The sequence below is a fragment of the Triturus cristatus genome, chromosome 8 (assembly GCF_964204655.1).
Source record: "Triturus cristatus chromosome 8, aTriCri1.1, whole genome shotgun sequence".
Lineage (NCBI taxonomy): Eukaryota > Metazoa > Chordata > Amphibia > Caudata > Salamandridae > Triturus > Triturus cristatus.
In genome coordinates, this window is record NC_140591.1 from 1,537,565,599 (window position 1) to 1,537,583,246 (window position 17,648).

Consider the following 17,648-nt stretch of genomic DNA (forward strand, 5'->3'; position numbering starts at 1 on the left):
AAAGGCAGATCAGGATGACCCGGAGGAAACACGGACGGACATATTGGGATGGCCAACTCAAGCAAACAATGAGTGAAATCGCCTGGGCGTGACCCAAGCACACAAAGGGGGGTGAATCAGACCCAATGCACCAATAAAAACCCAGTATTTCTAAATGGCACAACAACGAACAAATGGCAATTCATGGGCATGCCAAAAGCCGACAGAGGAGATAACAACAGGTCTTGCTGACAGCGCATGCACACTGCCTAGGCTCGACCTAAACATTACTACTTGATGTAATATCAGCAAAACCTAAAGAGAACTCAAATGACATATTGTAAACATCCATGAAATGCGGTTGCCTTAATGGACAGCCCATCCAAGCACTGGAAAACCACGAAAGACGCATGAAACTAATGACTGCAAGGAGCTAATCAAAAGACTCACGCTCTCTGTACTTCTAATTGTAATTGTGTAATTAATTCATGGCATGAGGCCTTCTAGACACCAAACGCTAGGCTGTCTGTAGACAGGAAAAGGCAGAAAAATTATTGCGGTTCGCAAACTTTGAGACCAGGTCTGGGTCACCGTTTCCAGACCTTTGCTAACAGTGAGATGACCTAGATTTAGGTGCAGACCAAAGAGAAAGGAGTTCTAACATCTTAAGCCCAATGCTGAAAAAGCTCTACCAGAGAGTGACCGGCTTGTTAGTGGCCTTGTTCAGAACATAGCATTAGCAGAGTAGGCGGTGGCCCAGTTCTTAATTTGAGCCGTGGTTCCGGGAGTCGGAATCGGTTCTTAATTGTCAACCCTGGCTCTAATGCTTCCACCACATGGTGGCGCTGTCTGTTTATTTTCTAGATGAGCACAACACACCTGCCATTCGTGCCGTTATTATAGCTTTGGACGGTCTAGAATTGGCTGGATTGTCACACTTGCAGGAGTGTGATGGTTAGTAGTTGTGTTGATACTGTGATTGGAAGAACTAAAAGGGGCAGTGGGTGGTGCAGGCTGCAGTGGCCTCCAGAGAAAGGCCTTGGCGCTTACCTTTTTACAAATTAAGCACTGCTGTGGCCCCTGAGGGCTACACTGACAGGGAGAAAGTGCCTTCTGTAAAAAGCCTCAGGAGCAGGGCTTTGTATCTGCCCAGGCGGTGTGGCCGGGTCGCCAAATGTATGGTGATGGGGGCGTACGCATTTAGATGCTTCAAAACAGGAAATGAGACATTTCCATGCATGTCCACTGTCAGGAACCAGTTCTCACTCTAGGCGTGCTGCAGTCGTACACTGGCAGCTAATCTTCACTGGACAGCCTATAGTGGCTCAGTGATGAATCAACTGCAGTATTTCCTCTTGCTCAGGTCTGAACAGGAAGCAGAAGAGAAGCAGGGTGTGGCAATATTAACATAGCTTTTGCGCCTTTGCCAACCATGCACTACCGTTTCATCAGTGTGCTGACGCCACCATTACACGTCCTGTCGCTTGGACCTTGCCGCCTTCGCTGCACCACAGTGCAGAAGACATTACCTCCAATACTGCTTGCCCGTGACGTCATCATTTGAAGTAATAGGGGGTGGCGTAAGTGGAAGGCACCCTTTTAACGGAGATGTAGACTAGTGGCGAACTTGCTGCCCTCAGAACTGTGTACGTATTCCAGCTTTAGCACTTGACCAGATACTGTGAGCTTCTGTGAAAACCACTTTATCTCCCTGTACAAGAAGTTGCACATACCGTGATATATTACATGTAAAAAACATGGTGTCAATACATGTACTGTACTATTTGTTCGTCAGTAGAGGATGAACTGATGTGCCCGGGTTTACTAAATCATGTGGCAACCACATGCAAATTATGTGGCACACTGCATCGCTTTCTCTGTCTGCATTACTTTGCTATTTCGGCATTTTTAAATCACACTAAGCAAAAGTTTCATCTTCTTAAAAATCACTTATATAGCGCACGTACACCAAGCGGTCTCATGGAGCTGAGGGGGCGAAGAGGAGGCAGCAGGAAACTAGATTTAATCGCCATTTGCTTGAACAAACAGCCAGGTCTCAAGCAGTTTTCTGAACTGTACATAGAAGATTGTCGACCTCATCTCCACTGGGAGAGAGTTCCAAAATTGTGGGGCCAGGACAGCGAATCTTGTGCCACCATGCTTCTTGCGTTTAAAAGAAGGGATGACTAACAGGTCTAAGTGGGAGGAACGCAAGTCACGCGAGGGGATGTAACGGTGAATCCGGGAAGAAATGAATGCTGGGCTGTTGCCGTGAAGGGCTTTAAAGATAGTACATCCCAGCTTAAAAGCAAACCTCTTGGCCACCGGTAGCCAGAGTAGCTTTTTCATAAGAGGACTAACGTGCTGCCACTTAGGTAGATGGAAAATAAGTCTTGCAGCCTGGTTCTGGACCAGCTGAAGACGTTTCAGTTGATAGGCGGGGATGCCAACATACAATGAATTAGCATAGTCCAGTCGGGAGATAACCAAGGCTAAGATGACCAAGGTCAGAGCTTCCCTGGACACAAATCTGCTGATTTTCCTAATTCTCCGCAATTGGAAAAAACTGGCAGAAACCACAGAGCTGACCTGAGCATTCAAAGACAAGTCGTTAGAGATCACTATGCCTAAACTTTGGGCAGAACTTACTGGCGATGGGGAATTGCCCAATGAAGAAGGCCAGAAGTTGGAGCGCCACGGGTTGGTTGAGCCACCCGTGAGCATCAGCTCAGTCTTATCAGGATTCAGTTTAAGTTGGTTATTGTTCAGCCAGTCACTTATAAAGATCATGGTGGCCTGAAAGGAGGCTACTGAGGATACTGATGAATTGATGTCGAACACCAGTTGGAGGTCATCAGCATAGTTAAACATTCCTATCTTGTTGGTATTACCTTAACACCTAAATAGAGTAATCGACAACTAAAACGTCACTAGATGTGGTGCCTTTTCGGGTACCTTTCGATCTGTTTGAACTAAAACCAGTTGTTCTAATATGAAAATTATAAAACAGAGAGGGTGGATTATGTTTTCATGTTTTCAGAAGACGCATCAGCCCTAGATCTGTGTATTTAAAGCATTACTGTGTCCTAACCCATCCAACTCACCAGATAAACGACACACTGGACTATTATGTTCCATATAAACCCAGCAGAAAAATGATAAGGAGCGACAGATAGGACTCAGGGTTACAGGCACACAAAAGTGACATCAGCAGTGAGGTGCCCCATGAAAGGTCTCTGTGAACTCCCTACCCCATAAACACATCTTTCAATAACAAGCATGCCATTTCTACATATGGTAAATATAATCCCATAAAGATCTCTTCTTTGCTCATCCGCCACCATCTCCCCACCAGCAAGGATTTCATTTTTGCTGCGGATATGATTATTACCCCAGATGCTTCCTCTCTGGCACTGAACTGACCACATGCAACTCTGTACTCCATTGTGTTCTGCCCAGACATACGCCCACTCGGCTGTTGTTTCATTGTTACCTATCCTTCATTTGTTGGGCTCGTTCTTTGATGTCACAGTCTCCTTTAACTTCTTAAACCCTGCTCCCTCTTCTCAGTTGAAGCTTTTGAATATAATTACACCGAGTTTTGAGGACAAGAAAAAACTATATCCAGTGTATTTACCTACTAAAACCTGCTCCTAAACGAATTAGTGAGGAAAAACGGCGACAGAGAAAACGTTTGAAGCTCCTGCCATCAAAACACAGACCTACAGAGCACAAGGGGCCCGATTCACAAAGGTAAACTTAGGCCAAAAGTCTAAGTGTACGACTTTCGGCATTCACAAAGGTAAATTTAGACCAAAAATGTAACTTGACGACTTGCGGTATTTACAAAGATAAGTAATGAGTAGTAGTATCTTTACGTCCGCAGTCGGGGCGGAATCTCCGTCTCGAGTGCAGATTCCACTCCGCACCCGGCGCGTAATCTCTGCATTTGAAGAGTACATGGCGGGTGGATAGAGGAATCTCCGCACCCCGCCCCGACTGCGGACGTAAAGATATTACTCGTAACCCACCTTTGTGAATACTGAAAGTGGTAAACCTAGACTTTTGGTCTAAGTTTACCTTTGTGAATACTGAAAGTGGTAAACCTAGACTTTTGGTCTAAGTTTACCTTTGTGAATACTGAAAGTGGTAAACGTAGACTTTTGGTCTAAGTTTACCTTTGTGAATCAGGCCCAAGCTCTTGGACACACTTTGACTTTAACAACTATACAAATCCAAAAACATACACAGGTCTGTCATAGGTACTTTGACCCAATAAACTATCTCGGCATCTCTGGTATAGACTGTAGTGCGATAGAGCCAGGAGCACCTTACATCAAGCAAGCATTGGTAAAGACAACAGGCCTCACCTATGAGAGGTATAACCTTGGGCTATGCTTTTAGCCATGCTGCACAGCAAAAAACAGAAAAAAATGCTAGAAACTCCAGTGAATACTCATATTGCCAGGTACATAGAACAAGCATTTGCAATGCAATAGGTCTCGCATTTACGCGAGTTTAAGCTATTGGCATTGTAAATGACGATGCCTTTTATTTATGTTTGAAAAACGAAAACACAAATAAAAGGCATTGTTATTTGCAATGTGAATAGCTCAAACTCGCGTAAATGCGAGACCTATTGCATTGTAAATGCTTGTTGTTCCTTTCACTGTAGCAGTGACCTGGTTTGTTTTTAAAAAAATAAGGCCTTTGGCCTCACGCTGTTTGTTCATTTGCATCTCACTGATGCTGGGAACAAAGAGATTGCAATCTTTACTGCCGATCTTTACTGCCGTGCGGCCCGCGAAAGTGAAAGCAAACGAGTGCTTTCAGGCCTCCAAATGGTGCGCGCGCCCGGCCGGCGCACATGCACTGTATTTGGAGGCCTGAAAGCACTTGTTTGCACTTCTAGATCCCCCATTTACAAAAGCTCTCGCGAGAGCAGCGCTAAAGCGCTGTCTTAGGCGAGACCTAAAAAATGATGTTCTCCACACGTCCCAACCTGGTTTTCGGGCTTGTTTCAGTACCGAATAAGCACTACTCAAAGATACAGTGATTTAGACTAAAATGGGGGTTGTTCTCCGCCATCTATCAGCATCTTTTGAGACGGTGTCCCAAAACATCCTATTACAAAGATTGGAAAAAGTGGGCATCCTGGAAAAAGCCCGGCAGCGGATAAAATGTTTTTTTTAACAGGCAACAAGTAGTGTCTTTACCATCATACACCTCCTGCTTTAGAGAAATAGGATGTGGAGTCCCACAGGGATCGGCCCTTAGCCCAACCTTGTTTAATATGTAGATGACTCCACTGGCCTTCGAAGTGGAGCCGCAGGGCTTTAATTTTGCCTCCTATGCAGAGGACAGCCAGTCGATGCTAGCTTTCCAGCAGCTAGACAATACTACAATTGCTAACTTCCAGGGTTGTCTTTCAGCAAAAGCTCATTGGATGTGCAGTAGTTGCCCACAGTTGAACTCAGACAAATCAGAGATCCCAGTCTTTGGCAAAGTATCCCCACGAGACATGCAGAGATTATGGCCAGTAGAGCTAAGGGAGTCATCGACTCCAACTCCGGTGGCAAAGAATCTAGCGGGGAAACTGGACACAAATCCAACATTTCAACAACAGGTACAGGCAACCGCAGCAGTCTGCTTTGCCCTATTAAAATCATTAAGAAAGACATTAAAAGTTCTCCCAGACGGATTTGCATTGGTTACCGGTCAGGCAAAGAAATAAATGTAAGGTTCTAATGATTACCTACAGAGGCTTATACAAAAAAGGCCATTGTATATTCAGAAGAAAATAATCAAATATGCACCGTTAAGAACACTGCACTCAAACCAAAATATGCTGTGTTTCCCCAGGACACATAAGGCGAGAGCAGGTGGGAAGTCTTTTGCCTTTTTGGCAGCTACTCTTTGGAACTCCTTGCCCGAGCAGCTTCGAGGTATAGCTTCTGAAACTGTTTTAAATCAAATCTAGAAACCTATTTATTCAGGGAAGGGTAGACATTGTTTTCAGGACAGTGAAATTACCATAGTTTTAGATTATCCACATGCCTCAGCACCGGGACGCTTCCTTGGGAAGCAGCTGTTTGCTCTTTACAAATTTATTTTCATTCATTGATCACACCAACAGTGGAGGGTGGGAGGGCGGGAGAGGGTAGTGGAGCAACCTGACAAGGAAAGGTGGGTGGTGTAGCGCAGCGGGACCACGTGCAAGCTAGGCCGCAGCAGCGCTGGAATTAAGAGACGCGACACTGCACTTTCACTCTCTTAGCCGGTAGACCCCGAGCGGTCTCCCGCCGTTTATTTATCCCCTTGGGTCGAGCCCGCCCGAGGGGAGTATGCGTGTGTGAAACTTGCTACATTGTTGGAGAGAGCCCGAGTGGCTCTCTACATCCCTCCTTTCTTTCGGCACCAGACCATCGGGTCCTCCCAGTTCATGGAGACGTATATACAAAGTCTTTCAGTCTTTGACTTGGCGCAGGAGGAAAATCCCCGGACGAATCAGGTGCTTCATCAGGATGGGCTGACCCAGCCACGGGGGCAGTACCTTGGCTCACCCGTACGGATGCCTCCATTGACGTGCTCCCCATTCCGGGCGAGGCAGGTGGGAAGAAACTCGGGCTTGTATCTGGATAGTCGGACACTTCGTGGCCAGGCTCATTCTCGCCCGTCTTCTTGAAACTGGACACATTTCTCGTGACAGAGTGCTGTCCCTTCTGAGCAGTGACCATGGTCCCTTGAATCCCCACGACGGTCCACACCTCCGGCTCGTAGGGCGTCCGGAACTTCCAGCGGGGTGTCGGTCTTTGATCACTACCCGGTCTCCCACTCTTAGCTGGGGCTCCTATGCCCGACGGGTTTCGCTGGCCTTGCGGTTCGTCGTCTCTCTCCTTGCCTGAACCACTTCATTGTCTCGCTCCGAGGGCACCCACGTCAGGTCTGACGGGATACTGTCTCACAGGGGCCGCTTGAACAGCAGGTGAGACGGCGCACACTTGGTGGTGCTGTGAGGCGTCTGTCGATAGACACCAAAGAATTGGTCCAGAGCTGTCTCGGTGTCTTCCCCTTGGTCCATGGCGATGCGCAGTGCTTGTATGAGTGTCCACATCAGACGTTCCATCTCCCCGTTGGCTTGAGGCCATAGCGGGGTGATCTTCCGGTGGCGAATCGCCTTGCTCTCAAGGTACTCCTTGAATTATCAGCCCTGGAACGGAGGTCCATTGTCGGACTTTACTTCTTCGGGCAGCCCCATCATTGCAAAGGTCTTGTCTAGAACTCTCTTCACCTGAGGGAACGCAGTCGACGCCACCACCTCCACAAGGGGGAATTTCGAAAAGGAGTCAACCATGACCAGCATGTGACAGCCATCTGGGAAGCTTCCGAAGTCTAGGCTGACGTTTGCCCAGGGGGTCTCGCTAGGTTCTTCGGTAATTACTGGCACTGGATCTCCCCCGTGATCGTGCAGGCATGGCAGTCTCACCATCTCTTCCACCATGGAGTCCATTGCGGGGAACCAGACCTTATTTCGCAGCCTGGCCTTCGTCTTCGCCATCCCTTGGTGGCCAACATGTGCCAGTGTGAGAATCCTCTTTTGCAATCTTTCTGGAACCACAATCAGGTGTCCTCTCAGAATGACCCTTTGCTCCCCTACACTGAGTTTGTGGCATACTTGCCAGAGCTTTTGTCGTGCATGGCTGATCTCTGTCCAGAGAGGGCGGGTTCCATCCAAGAAGTGTGCCCATCCATTGTTCTCTAGTGCAGCTTTCACTCGGGACAATGTCTCGTCTTCTTTGGTGGCACAGACAATTTCCTTGAGCGTCATTGCCGTGGGGCACGTCCCTTGCGACACCATGTTCACGAATGCGTCAGCATTGCACGCATCCGTTGAAGGATCTGGGGACGAAGTAGACTCCGGGTGGCATGATAGGTAGTCGGCCGGGTTGTGGGCCCCGGGACGGTACACGACCTTGAAGTTGTATGACTGCAGCTGTATCACCCACCGTTCAATTCTCAGAGGCGCCAGCCTGGATGAGCCCACGAAGAGCGGGAGTAGAGACTTGTGGTCGGTCACGACACCGAATTCTTGGCTGCACAGGTAGAGGTGAAAATGTTGGCACGCCCACTTAATGGCCAACGCTTCCCTCTCAATTTGGGCATATCTTGTCTCTGTGTCGGTGAGGGCCTTGCTTGCATAGGCTACTGGCCTCCAGACCTCGGGGCTGTGTTCCTGAAGAAGGACCGCTCCCAGACCCACTGGGCTGGCGTCAATGATTAGTTCAGTGTGTCGCCCTGGATGGAAGTAGGCCATCACCGTCTTGTTCAGCAGTCCTGCCTTGATGTAATTGAATGCTTTGTTGGCGACCCCAGTCCACTCCCACTTTTGATCATTGCGGGTGAGAGCCCGGAGCAGCTCCGACATGGCAGCAAGGTTTGGAGTGAAGCGCCCACAATAAGTGGCCAAGCCGAGGAAGCTTCTTACTTCTGTGGGGTTCTTCGGCGTGCTGGCTGCTCGGATGGCCGCGGCCTTCTTGGGGTCCACTCGGAGTCCCTCCCGGGTGAAGGTATAGCCAAAGAAATCAACAGTTTCTTGGTAAAACGAGCACTTGGACTTGTGGAGGGTTAACCCACAGTCTTCTAGTCTTTTCAGGGTGGCTCGGAGATGATTGTGATGATCCGAGAATACCAGTATGTCATCACTGAGGTTAATCATGCCCTGCAGCCCGGACAGTGCTTCTCTGATGGCAGTTTGGAAGACTTCGGCTGCCGACGACACCCCAAAGCTGAGCCTCTTGTATCTTCGGAGGCCAACGTGCGTCGAGAAGGTGGTGATATACCTGCTCTTAGATTCGAGTACCAGCTGATGATAGCCGGCATTCAAGTCCAGCTTACAGTATCATTTGGCTCCGTTCAGGTCAGTCACTATGTCGTCCATGGTTGGAGTAATGTGACCTTCTCTTTTGACGGCCGTGTTTGGTAGCCTCATGTCCACACACAGCCGTATGGCTCCTGGCTCCTTGAGTTTGGGAGCCACGACCAGTGGGGACACCCATGGGGTTGGGCCTGTGACTCTCAATCCCGTCAAGGTCTTCGAGTTTTCTCAGCTCTTCTTCCACCTGCGGGTGAAGATTGAACGGCACCCTCCGATGCCTTAGGGCGACTGGTCTCATAGAGGGGTCATGTGGAGCTTGAATCTCTTGCCCTTGAGTTTCCCTAGTCCTCTGAATAGAGCCGGGAACTCCTTCAAGATGACTTCGGCGTGTGAGTCATGGATCTGGTTGGCAAAAAAGACGAGTCCCAGGTCTTCAGGTGTGTGGCAACTGAGCAGTGTCCCGTTTCTTCCCTCTGTGATGTGGAACCTGGTTTCCCTGGTGTACTTTCAGCTGGCGACCTTGGCCTGGATGACTCCTCGGAGAGGAAGTGGATCGGTCCCTCTGTACAGGTAGATCCGGTCCCTGGAGGGCGCAAGCGGGGGTCGAGGTGACAGGCGGTCGTATTGCTCAGAGTTCATCACGTTGACAGAGGCGCCAGTGTCGATGAGGGCTTGCACAGACGTGCCTTCCACTGAGATGGAGCACATTGGATGTGGCCTTCAGTGACGGTCCGTCCTGCTGACATACGACACCACAAACACCTCATCGTCATCATCTTCAAATGCAAGACATCGTTTCTGCTGCTGAGCCTCTGTTGTCGACGGTGAATCGTCGAGAGAGATCTGACGAACGATTCGTGATATGCCTCTTGGCTTCGATGGAGTTTGTCTGAACCGTCCGCCGCGGCACACTTTGGCGTAGTGATTGAGCCTACTGCAGCGGGAGCATGTCTTCCCCTTCGCCCCACAGACAGCTGTCGCTGAGTGGTCTTCTCCACAGTATCCGCACGGCCCTCCCGGTGGTGGCCTTGGTGCTTGACGAGCTGTGTCGGGGCGTCTTTGGATTGCCTCAACCCTCTCTTCTTTGATCGGCGGGTGCCTGTTCGCATGTGAGGCGGCAACCCACGTGTGTAAGGCAGCCTCCATTTCCTCAGCTCGGACGTCCGATTGCTCGTGGGAGCGGGCCAGGACAAGGATCTCGTCCAGCGAGATTCCAGGCTGATGAAAGATCAGCTTCCGCAGGAGCTTTGAGCGGCATCCCAAGATGATTTGGTCGCGTATCTCCTCCCGGAGGTCCGTGAAGGTGCACGTGCTGGCCAGCGGGCGCAGCCGTGCGTAAAACATGTCGACAGACTCTGAGTCTATCTGCGACGCTCTCCGGAGCTTGAACTTCTCGAAGTCGGGGTTGAGTTGGGGGACAACGTGCCTGTTGAGCGCAGCGACCGCTGCCTCGTAGTCTTCGTTGCCTGTGTTGGGGAGCGTTCCGAAGAGGTCATAGATTTACGAGCCTCCGTATTAGATGAGAAGCGACCGTTTCACGGTGCCATCAGTTTCTCTTGTCCCTTTGAAGTAGTGATTGAGCCGTCCAACCCACGCTTTCCATCTTGGTGCAGCTGTGGCAGGGTCTGAGGATTCACTGAAAGGAGGTAGAGGTGCGACAATCGTGTGGTTGTGCCCTGGGGGTGGTGCATTGGCACCCCTATCTGGATTTCTTCCTCTGGCTTGCTGTTTGACAGCGCCAGCCGTCGATGTGTTGCTCATCGTGACCGTGCGTCCGTGCGCAGATGCAAGGGTGTGACTTAGGTGCTGGAAGCTCGTGGGTGGGCGTGCGTGCTAATGCGTGGCCATGTGCACCGTACTGTTCTGTGGCTTTGATGGTGTGCGGGAGGTATCTTGCTCCTTAGCGCAGACTGGCAGGGTGGGTCAAACGTGTGCACCAGGCCTCTGTATGTCTTACACAACTTTGCTTCTTATCCCAGTGTGCCCTCCACTCTTTCCTCTGTCCTTCAGATGCCAGGGGGGGGATCGCTCCTCTTACTTCCCCCTTTTCTGCAGGTGTGAGCAGGCAGTCGGCGGGGCAGGACTGTCAGAGGCCTCGCAGCAAGTTGGGTCAGTGAGGGAGCTGGGGCATGGCAGACGGGTCCAAACGCTGGAATGCGGCATCAGAGATGCAGGAGGTAAGAGCACCAGACTTCGGGCAGGCGTGCTCATCGCCGAGAGTAGGAGGGGGCGCCCCTGTCACAGCAAGGCACACAGCGGGACAGCTCTCACGCGGTGGGCACTCACCACAGGCAAACACAGCCACAGCGAGCGCCGCCAGCTGAACGCACTCCCATTTGACAGGGAGACGCGTGGGCGGGCGCAGGCACAGTGGCTCCTCCAGCAGGCAGGCGATGCGGGGCGCAGACGTCGCAAGGGCCCACAGAGACACTGGGGAGCTCCAGACGGCTGACAGGTCAGAGCAGTGCGGTTGGGCTTCGCGAGCTCGGTGCAGATCGTAGAGCGGCTTAGGGCATCAGATGGAGCAGAGCGATGCAGGTGGGCTCTGCGAGCTCACCGCAGGTACCCGTGCAGGCGGCAAAAAACGCGTGGGGTGCGCCCGGCCTCGTCGCCAATGTAGCGCGGCGGGGCCACATGCAAGCTAGGCCGCAGCAGCGCTGGAATTAAGAGACGCGACACAGCACTTTCACTCTCTTGGCTGGAAGACCCCGAGCGGTCTCCTGCCGTTTATCTCCTCGGGTCGAGCCCGCCCCGAGGGGTGTATGCATGTGTGAAACTTGCTACATTGTGGGAGAGAGCCCAGGTGGCTCTCTATAGGTGGGAGGGGCTGGGGCAGCATGCGGACGATGAAGGGTGAATGGCAGGAGCTAGGGTAGTAAGCTGACAATCAGGGGCTAGAAAACACATGGACAGTAATGGGCAGATTCGGCTCGAGAAGCACATTGCCAACGGATGGTAAGTGGCAGGCGCTGGAGAACACAGGAACAATGGAGGGCGGGCGGAGATGGGGAAGCACACGGACAATAGATGAGGGCATAATAAGTTGGGGAGGCAAATGGACAACAGAGAGTAGGCAGGAGGAGCAAACTGACAAGGAGTGGAGGGAAGGAACGAACAGCAAGGGGGGCGGAGAGGAAGCAAGAATGGCAACTCAAGGATGACGAAAAAGAGGAACGGTATTTAGGGAGACAGCTGGAAAACACAAGCACTCTCAGAACGTGCTTAACCAAAAAGAAAAAAGTTGTGCCTGAAAAGGGAGCAGTGGAAGTGCACAAGTAATGGGTCCATGCTCCAAGAGAAGGACAAAACAAAAAGAGTGAGAAAAACCTACAGAAACTGACAAATAAGAAGCAACAAACGAGGGTGACAATGCAGCCATCCGACTGTAAGCAATAGGCAGGCCAAAGCTTACTGCAAGCTAACAATGTCCCTTGCTGGACAGAGTTCATGGCCTCCGGTCAAGAGGCCAACATTAGGTCTGGCTTCCATTTTGTGCAATTGAAAATATTACACCGCTCCTACTACTCCCCAACCACACTGTTCAAAATGGACAGAGTCATGACACCTTCTACCATGTACTTTGGGATTGTTCGAAGCTGGAGGTCTTCTGAGAAGCAATGATTGAGTCCTTGAATGAGGTGTGGGGGTCATCCCTCGCCCCAATGGCGAAATGGTGTCTCCTAACTGTATGAGTCAACTGAGGGTAACACTAGGCCTGTCCATAGCAAAACGCATCATTGCTAAGTTATGGGGTGGGGAACAAGGACCAATGGAAAAAGGACATGGACTGGTGCATGATTCCAGAAAGGGTCGTTTATGAGGACCGAGAATGTTACAGAAAATGGGGAAAAATCAGAGGGAGCTTGGAATAGTTACAGAAGTAATATCTGTGGGGTACATTGAGATGTGCTGGACGGAGAGCTTTATGGGTGTAAGATGAGATTGCTCTATGTTGTGAACCATTTAAAATGATGATAAAAATATATATTTTTAAAAAATGTCTCTTGCAACAGACGTGTTAGGCGAGGCCTAAAAAACTGTCAACTGGGTACACTTTGAAACACAGTTACGCAAATCCTCCTCATACCCAACAGAAATTGATACTAGGACCCACAAGCATTTACTCAAGGGTGAGAACGAAGTATTGCCCACAGTCCGCCTCATACAAAAAGGTTAGACAACGATGTCCAATGTAGGTCCATGAGGGTCAGATCCAAGCCATATTTGTGGAAAGCCACTGATTATGTAAAGAAGTTCCCATTAGATTAATAGCATGTAAATATATTATATATTTTCAGAGAATATGCTGAAAACTGGCCCACCTGGACCAATGTTTGACACCTCTGGCTTATTCGTATGGACCCTGTGAGATTCCCTGAAATGCTGGAGATTGGGGTGAAGGTCCATGCAGTGACTCATGTTTCCATAGTTATAAAAAACAAATCAAGGTCCATGTATGGGCAGAGACATACTGGCCTCATTAAAGGGGACAGTAACCCTTATCAACAAGGAAGTGTACAAGCACCTAATACAGCAGTACATCTACTGCACGCCATGTGATCAGCAGGTCAACATGCAAATCCTCCAAAGCTAAGGCTAGCAGAAAAGGTTCCTTGGATACAGCAACAGCCAGCAACTCTCTACCCTCCTCCCAGCCCTCCAATAAAGCAAACCAGCAGCACACAAACTATGCACAGAAAAGAGCAAGCTGGGAATGATTTTACTTGATAGGTTTTGTTCTGAATATGCAATGCCCTGCTTCAAACTACAGTGACCATAGTGCATAAATAGGACAAACTCAGGGAAAACAAGCACTGGCAATGACAACAGGTATAGTTTATAACTATTAGTGCCTCTTCAGTAACTGGTGAGTTTAGGCACTCAATACCTCAACATACATGCACTCTATCATTCATCCGTGCACTCATGTATTCACCCTTTTGACTCATTCTTGCATTCTCCCCAGTCACAAACAAAAACACACACAAACTCAACAAGTACATAAAAGATAAGTTGAAATAAAAGTAGAAACAAAGAAAAAATAATGCTACCAAAACATTTCTGGACTATGCTTGCAATAGATTTTTTTTTTTTTAAAGTAACAAAAATAGAAATAGCATCATGCTGCCACCTTGGAATGGTAAAACAATTAAACGCTATGGAGAGCAGCCATCTAAAATGTTACAGCAATCCTCGATTGCTGCATGTTGTGTCTAAATGTGGCGGATATCTTGAAAAGGTAAAATCATGACACGCGATGGACAATACAGTTTCATGTTGGCCAATTTGTTTAGGAGCAGTGGCTGCATGGTCTACAGCTCACTGCAGATTAAATGAGTGGCAAGGGGAGAAATGTCTGGGAAGCTACAGAGCGTGCTTAAAATAAACCAAAATAAGCAACCATTGGCATAGCAAAAACGTCTGGCTTTAATCATGTTCAGTTTACCAAAAACTCTGCAACCAGAAAAAACCTCAGTATAAACCATCACCACTAGGAGCTGTTCCAAACTGGACCCTTAAACATGGCAGGCAGTCCTGAAGGACAATTCCCCTATCTTTTCCGGAAATATAGATGAGAAATACCAGCAGTGGGAAAACTGGATCACCCAATCAGCCGGCATCTGTGCTCCCAAGAGAACTCTTCACAATAATGCTCACCTCAAAATTACCAGTACAATGAACTACTCTCCGCACTGAAAAAACAATGCAAGAAATTAGAGAGACGCTGGAGGAAAAATGATGATCCTTCCCTCCAGTCTGATTACAAGTTGTCAATCAGAACTTATCACAATGAAATGAAGACAGCTCAAGCTAAATATTATGAAGGCAAAATTGCTTGGGCAGCAAACTCCCCCAAAGAGCTATTTAAAGTAGTCAAAACTCTGAGCAACCCTCATGAAAATACCATCACCCCCTACATCTGTTAAGAGATGCAACGACATAACAGCCTTTTTCTCTAAAAGGGTGACAGCAATATACAATCAGTTCCAGAGAAACAGGGAACATGCCACAGCTAAAACAAGTAAGATACCCTTAATTTCTTCATTAGTTCATTTCCCCAGTTTGGAGGAACAAAATGTCCGACATTTAATCACGACTACCAAATCCGGCTCTTCGATGGACCCAGCACCCCCTCGTCACCTAGCAGACGAACTGGAGATCCTTTTACAATCGGTGACTGAACTACTCAATCTCTCCCTAGATTCAGCCATAGTCCCCAAATCGTGGAAGCACGCAATCAATAAGCCTCTACAAAAGAAATCCAATCTCGAACTACCATTTATAATAACCTCCGTCCCATCTCCCTCTTACCGTACCTTGGTAAACTTTTGGAGAAACACGTGAATCATTCACTGACCAATTTCTTGGAGACCAATGGCATCCTCCATTCCATCCAGATGGGTTTTCGAGCCACACACAGCACTGAGTCGGCACTACTGACGGTCACTGAGGAGCTAAAGTCGATACTCGATGAGGGTGGATCAGCCGCCATCCTCCTGCCGCCTTCGACACCGTAGATCACCATCCTAAAATGGAGATTAGGGGAAGTTGGCATTCAGGGCAAAACCTTGGATTGGCTTGCCTCCTTCCTGGAGAACAGAACTTTCCAGGTGAGGGAAAGGGACTGTGTCTCAGAACACCTCCCTATCACATGTGGTGTCCCGCAGGGTTCGTCCCTTAGCCCGACCTTATTTAATATCTATATACGACAGCTGGCCGAGTTGGTGCAGGAATTTGGAATATCAGTGGTGTCATATGCTGACGACCTCCAGCTAGTGGTGTCTTTTACCAACAGCTCCAACCCAAGCAATTATCAGCTGCCCACTTGTCTGGAGAAAGTGGTCAACTGGATGTCCAACAGCTGTCTGAAGCTGAATGGTGGGAAAACAGAGCTTACGCTGCTGGGAAACCTAGACATCAACTCACCCCTGACACACTGGCCCAACTGTATGGGAGATCCACATATCCCCAAACCAGCCATAAAAAACCTCGGAATCTGACTGGAGGATACCCTCACACTGGATTGCCAATCCAAGAAGCTTTCAGGGACCTGTTTCGCCCTTCTTAAGATGCTAAGGGAAATCATTGATGTGATTCCTGAGCACCTGAAGAAAACAGTGATTCAATTCCTCCTTATCTCACAACTGGACTATGGCAACTCGCTGTAGCTGGGATCACCAAAGTATGTTATAAAGAGACTCCAAGTGGTACAGAACACGGCAGCTAGACTCCTGCTAAAAATCCCCCATCGCGTTTCTGCAAAGGAACCACTTAAACAGCTGCACTGGCTGCCTATCGAAGCCGGAGTTAAGTTTAAAACCCTCTGCATAGCTCCCAGAGCCATTAATAACACTGGGGCAGAAAAACTGAGGAAACTGATATCTAGGTACACCCCGACTAGACACCTCAGATCCTCCCAACAACAGTTCCTTAAGACAACCAGAATGAAACGAGCTAGATGGGGGCGGCAGATCTTTCGTCCATCTGGCACCCAAGTTGTGGTGTGCCCTCCCGCTTGAAATCTGAGCTGCATCTAACGAAACCTCTTTCAGAAAAGAGCTGAAAACCTGGCTATTTACCCGCTAATTATGCGGTGGCTCGGCACTTCACTGGTAGAATTCTCCTTTAGCGCTGGGAAGCCCTTGGGCAGCCATGCGCCTTACAAATCCCTTAAATGAATAAATAAATAATGTGGCAACGCATGTAAATAAAGGCTTTCACAAGTGATTTTTATTACATGTGTTGCATGCACAAAGACTATTTATTACATTAAAGTCTGCTTTATTAGTTTTTTTCCAATGCTGGGAAAAAGTAGTAAAACTAAAAATGACGGATTTCTGCATATGGAAGATAAAAACTTGAACGTGACAAACAGAGAGATGATTGAATGTGATTGTGAATATGAATGTGTTTTTTTAAATATAAAATAGTCCCTCAATAATTCCAATGGAAGAATTTCCTGGACAGCAGAATAACACACCAAATTGTCAATAGCAGGCACCATGAGAATAATAGCCCTCATGGTAGAACCTACTATGTAGGGTTGTCAGTCCCTCATTCTGGCTTAAGTCATTCTTGGATCTTTATTATTGCCAATAAACTCCCAGACACAAAATGACCCAGTAAAACATATGTTCAATTTCAGGCATTGCTTCAAATTCAAAATATTGAAAAATTGAGATTGCTGCCACTGAGTTCAGCAATCCTTGACCAGGCAGCTCACACCAGCCCAGTGAGGAACACAAAATCCAAATATTCCCTCTGTTAACTATTAAGTGACCCGGAATCACCATGTGACAGCACTAGAATCAGTTTTTAGGTTTTGTTTGACAAAAACAGCTGTCTGCCAGACATATTGGTACCAGTTCTTTGAAATATACACAGAGGGAGCTTTCATTCCACCTGGAGCAGTGGTTCTCAACATGTGGTCCTAGGACCTCTGGGGGTCCGCGAGACCTACTCAGGGGGGCTGCGACTGGTTTACAAATTTAAATAATATTGAAATTAATACATTTAAATTAATATAGCTTATACAAATAAAGAAGCAAAATTAAAAATGTGAAAACTTTTTCTGTATTTAATTGTGATACTTGAGCATTTCTTTGTTGTATACTAGTTTTTGTATTTTTGTGCATTGTTTTGAGGTTCAAATCATAGAATTTGTTTAGAACAGGTTCCCCGGTTTCCGATAATGACTCAATGGGGGTCCACAGAAGTCAATAGGTTAAGAACCGCTGACCTATGCAGGAGCCTAGCGCGCAACCAAGATGGCCGCGTAGGCTTACGGCTCTCG

General features: G+C 48.3%; 1 protein-coding gene across 15 annotated transcripts in view; it reads right to left on the reverse strand.

The window, feature by feature from the left end:
- Nucleotides 1–17,648, reverse strand: part of ARAP1 (ArfGAP with RhoGAP domain, ankyrin repeat and PH domain 1) — an 826,919-nt gene that overhangs the window by 699,084 nt on the left and 110,187 nt on the right. The window lies entirely within an intron of this gene.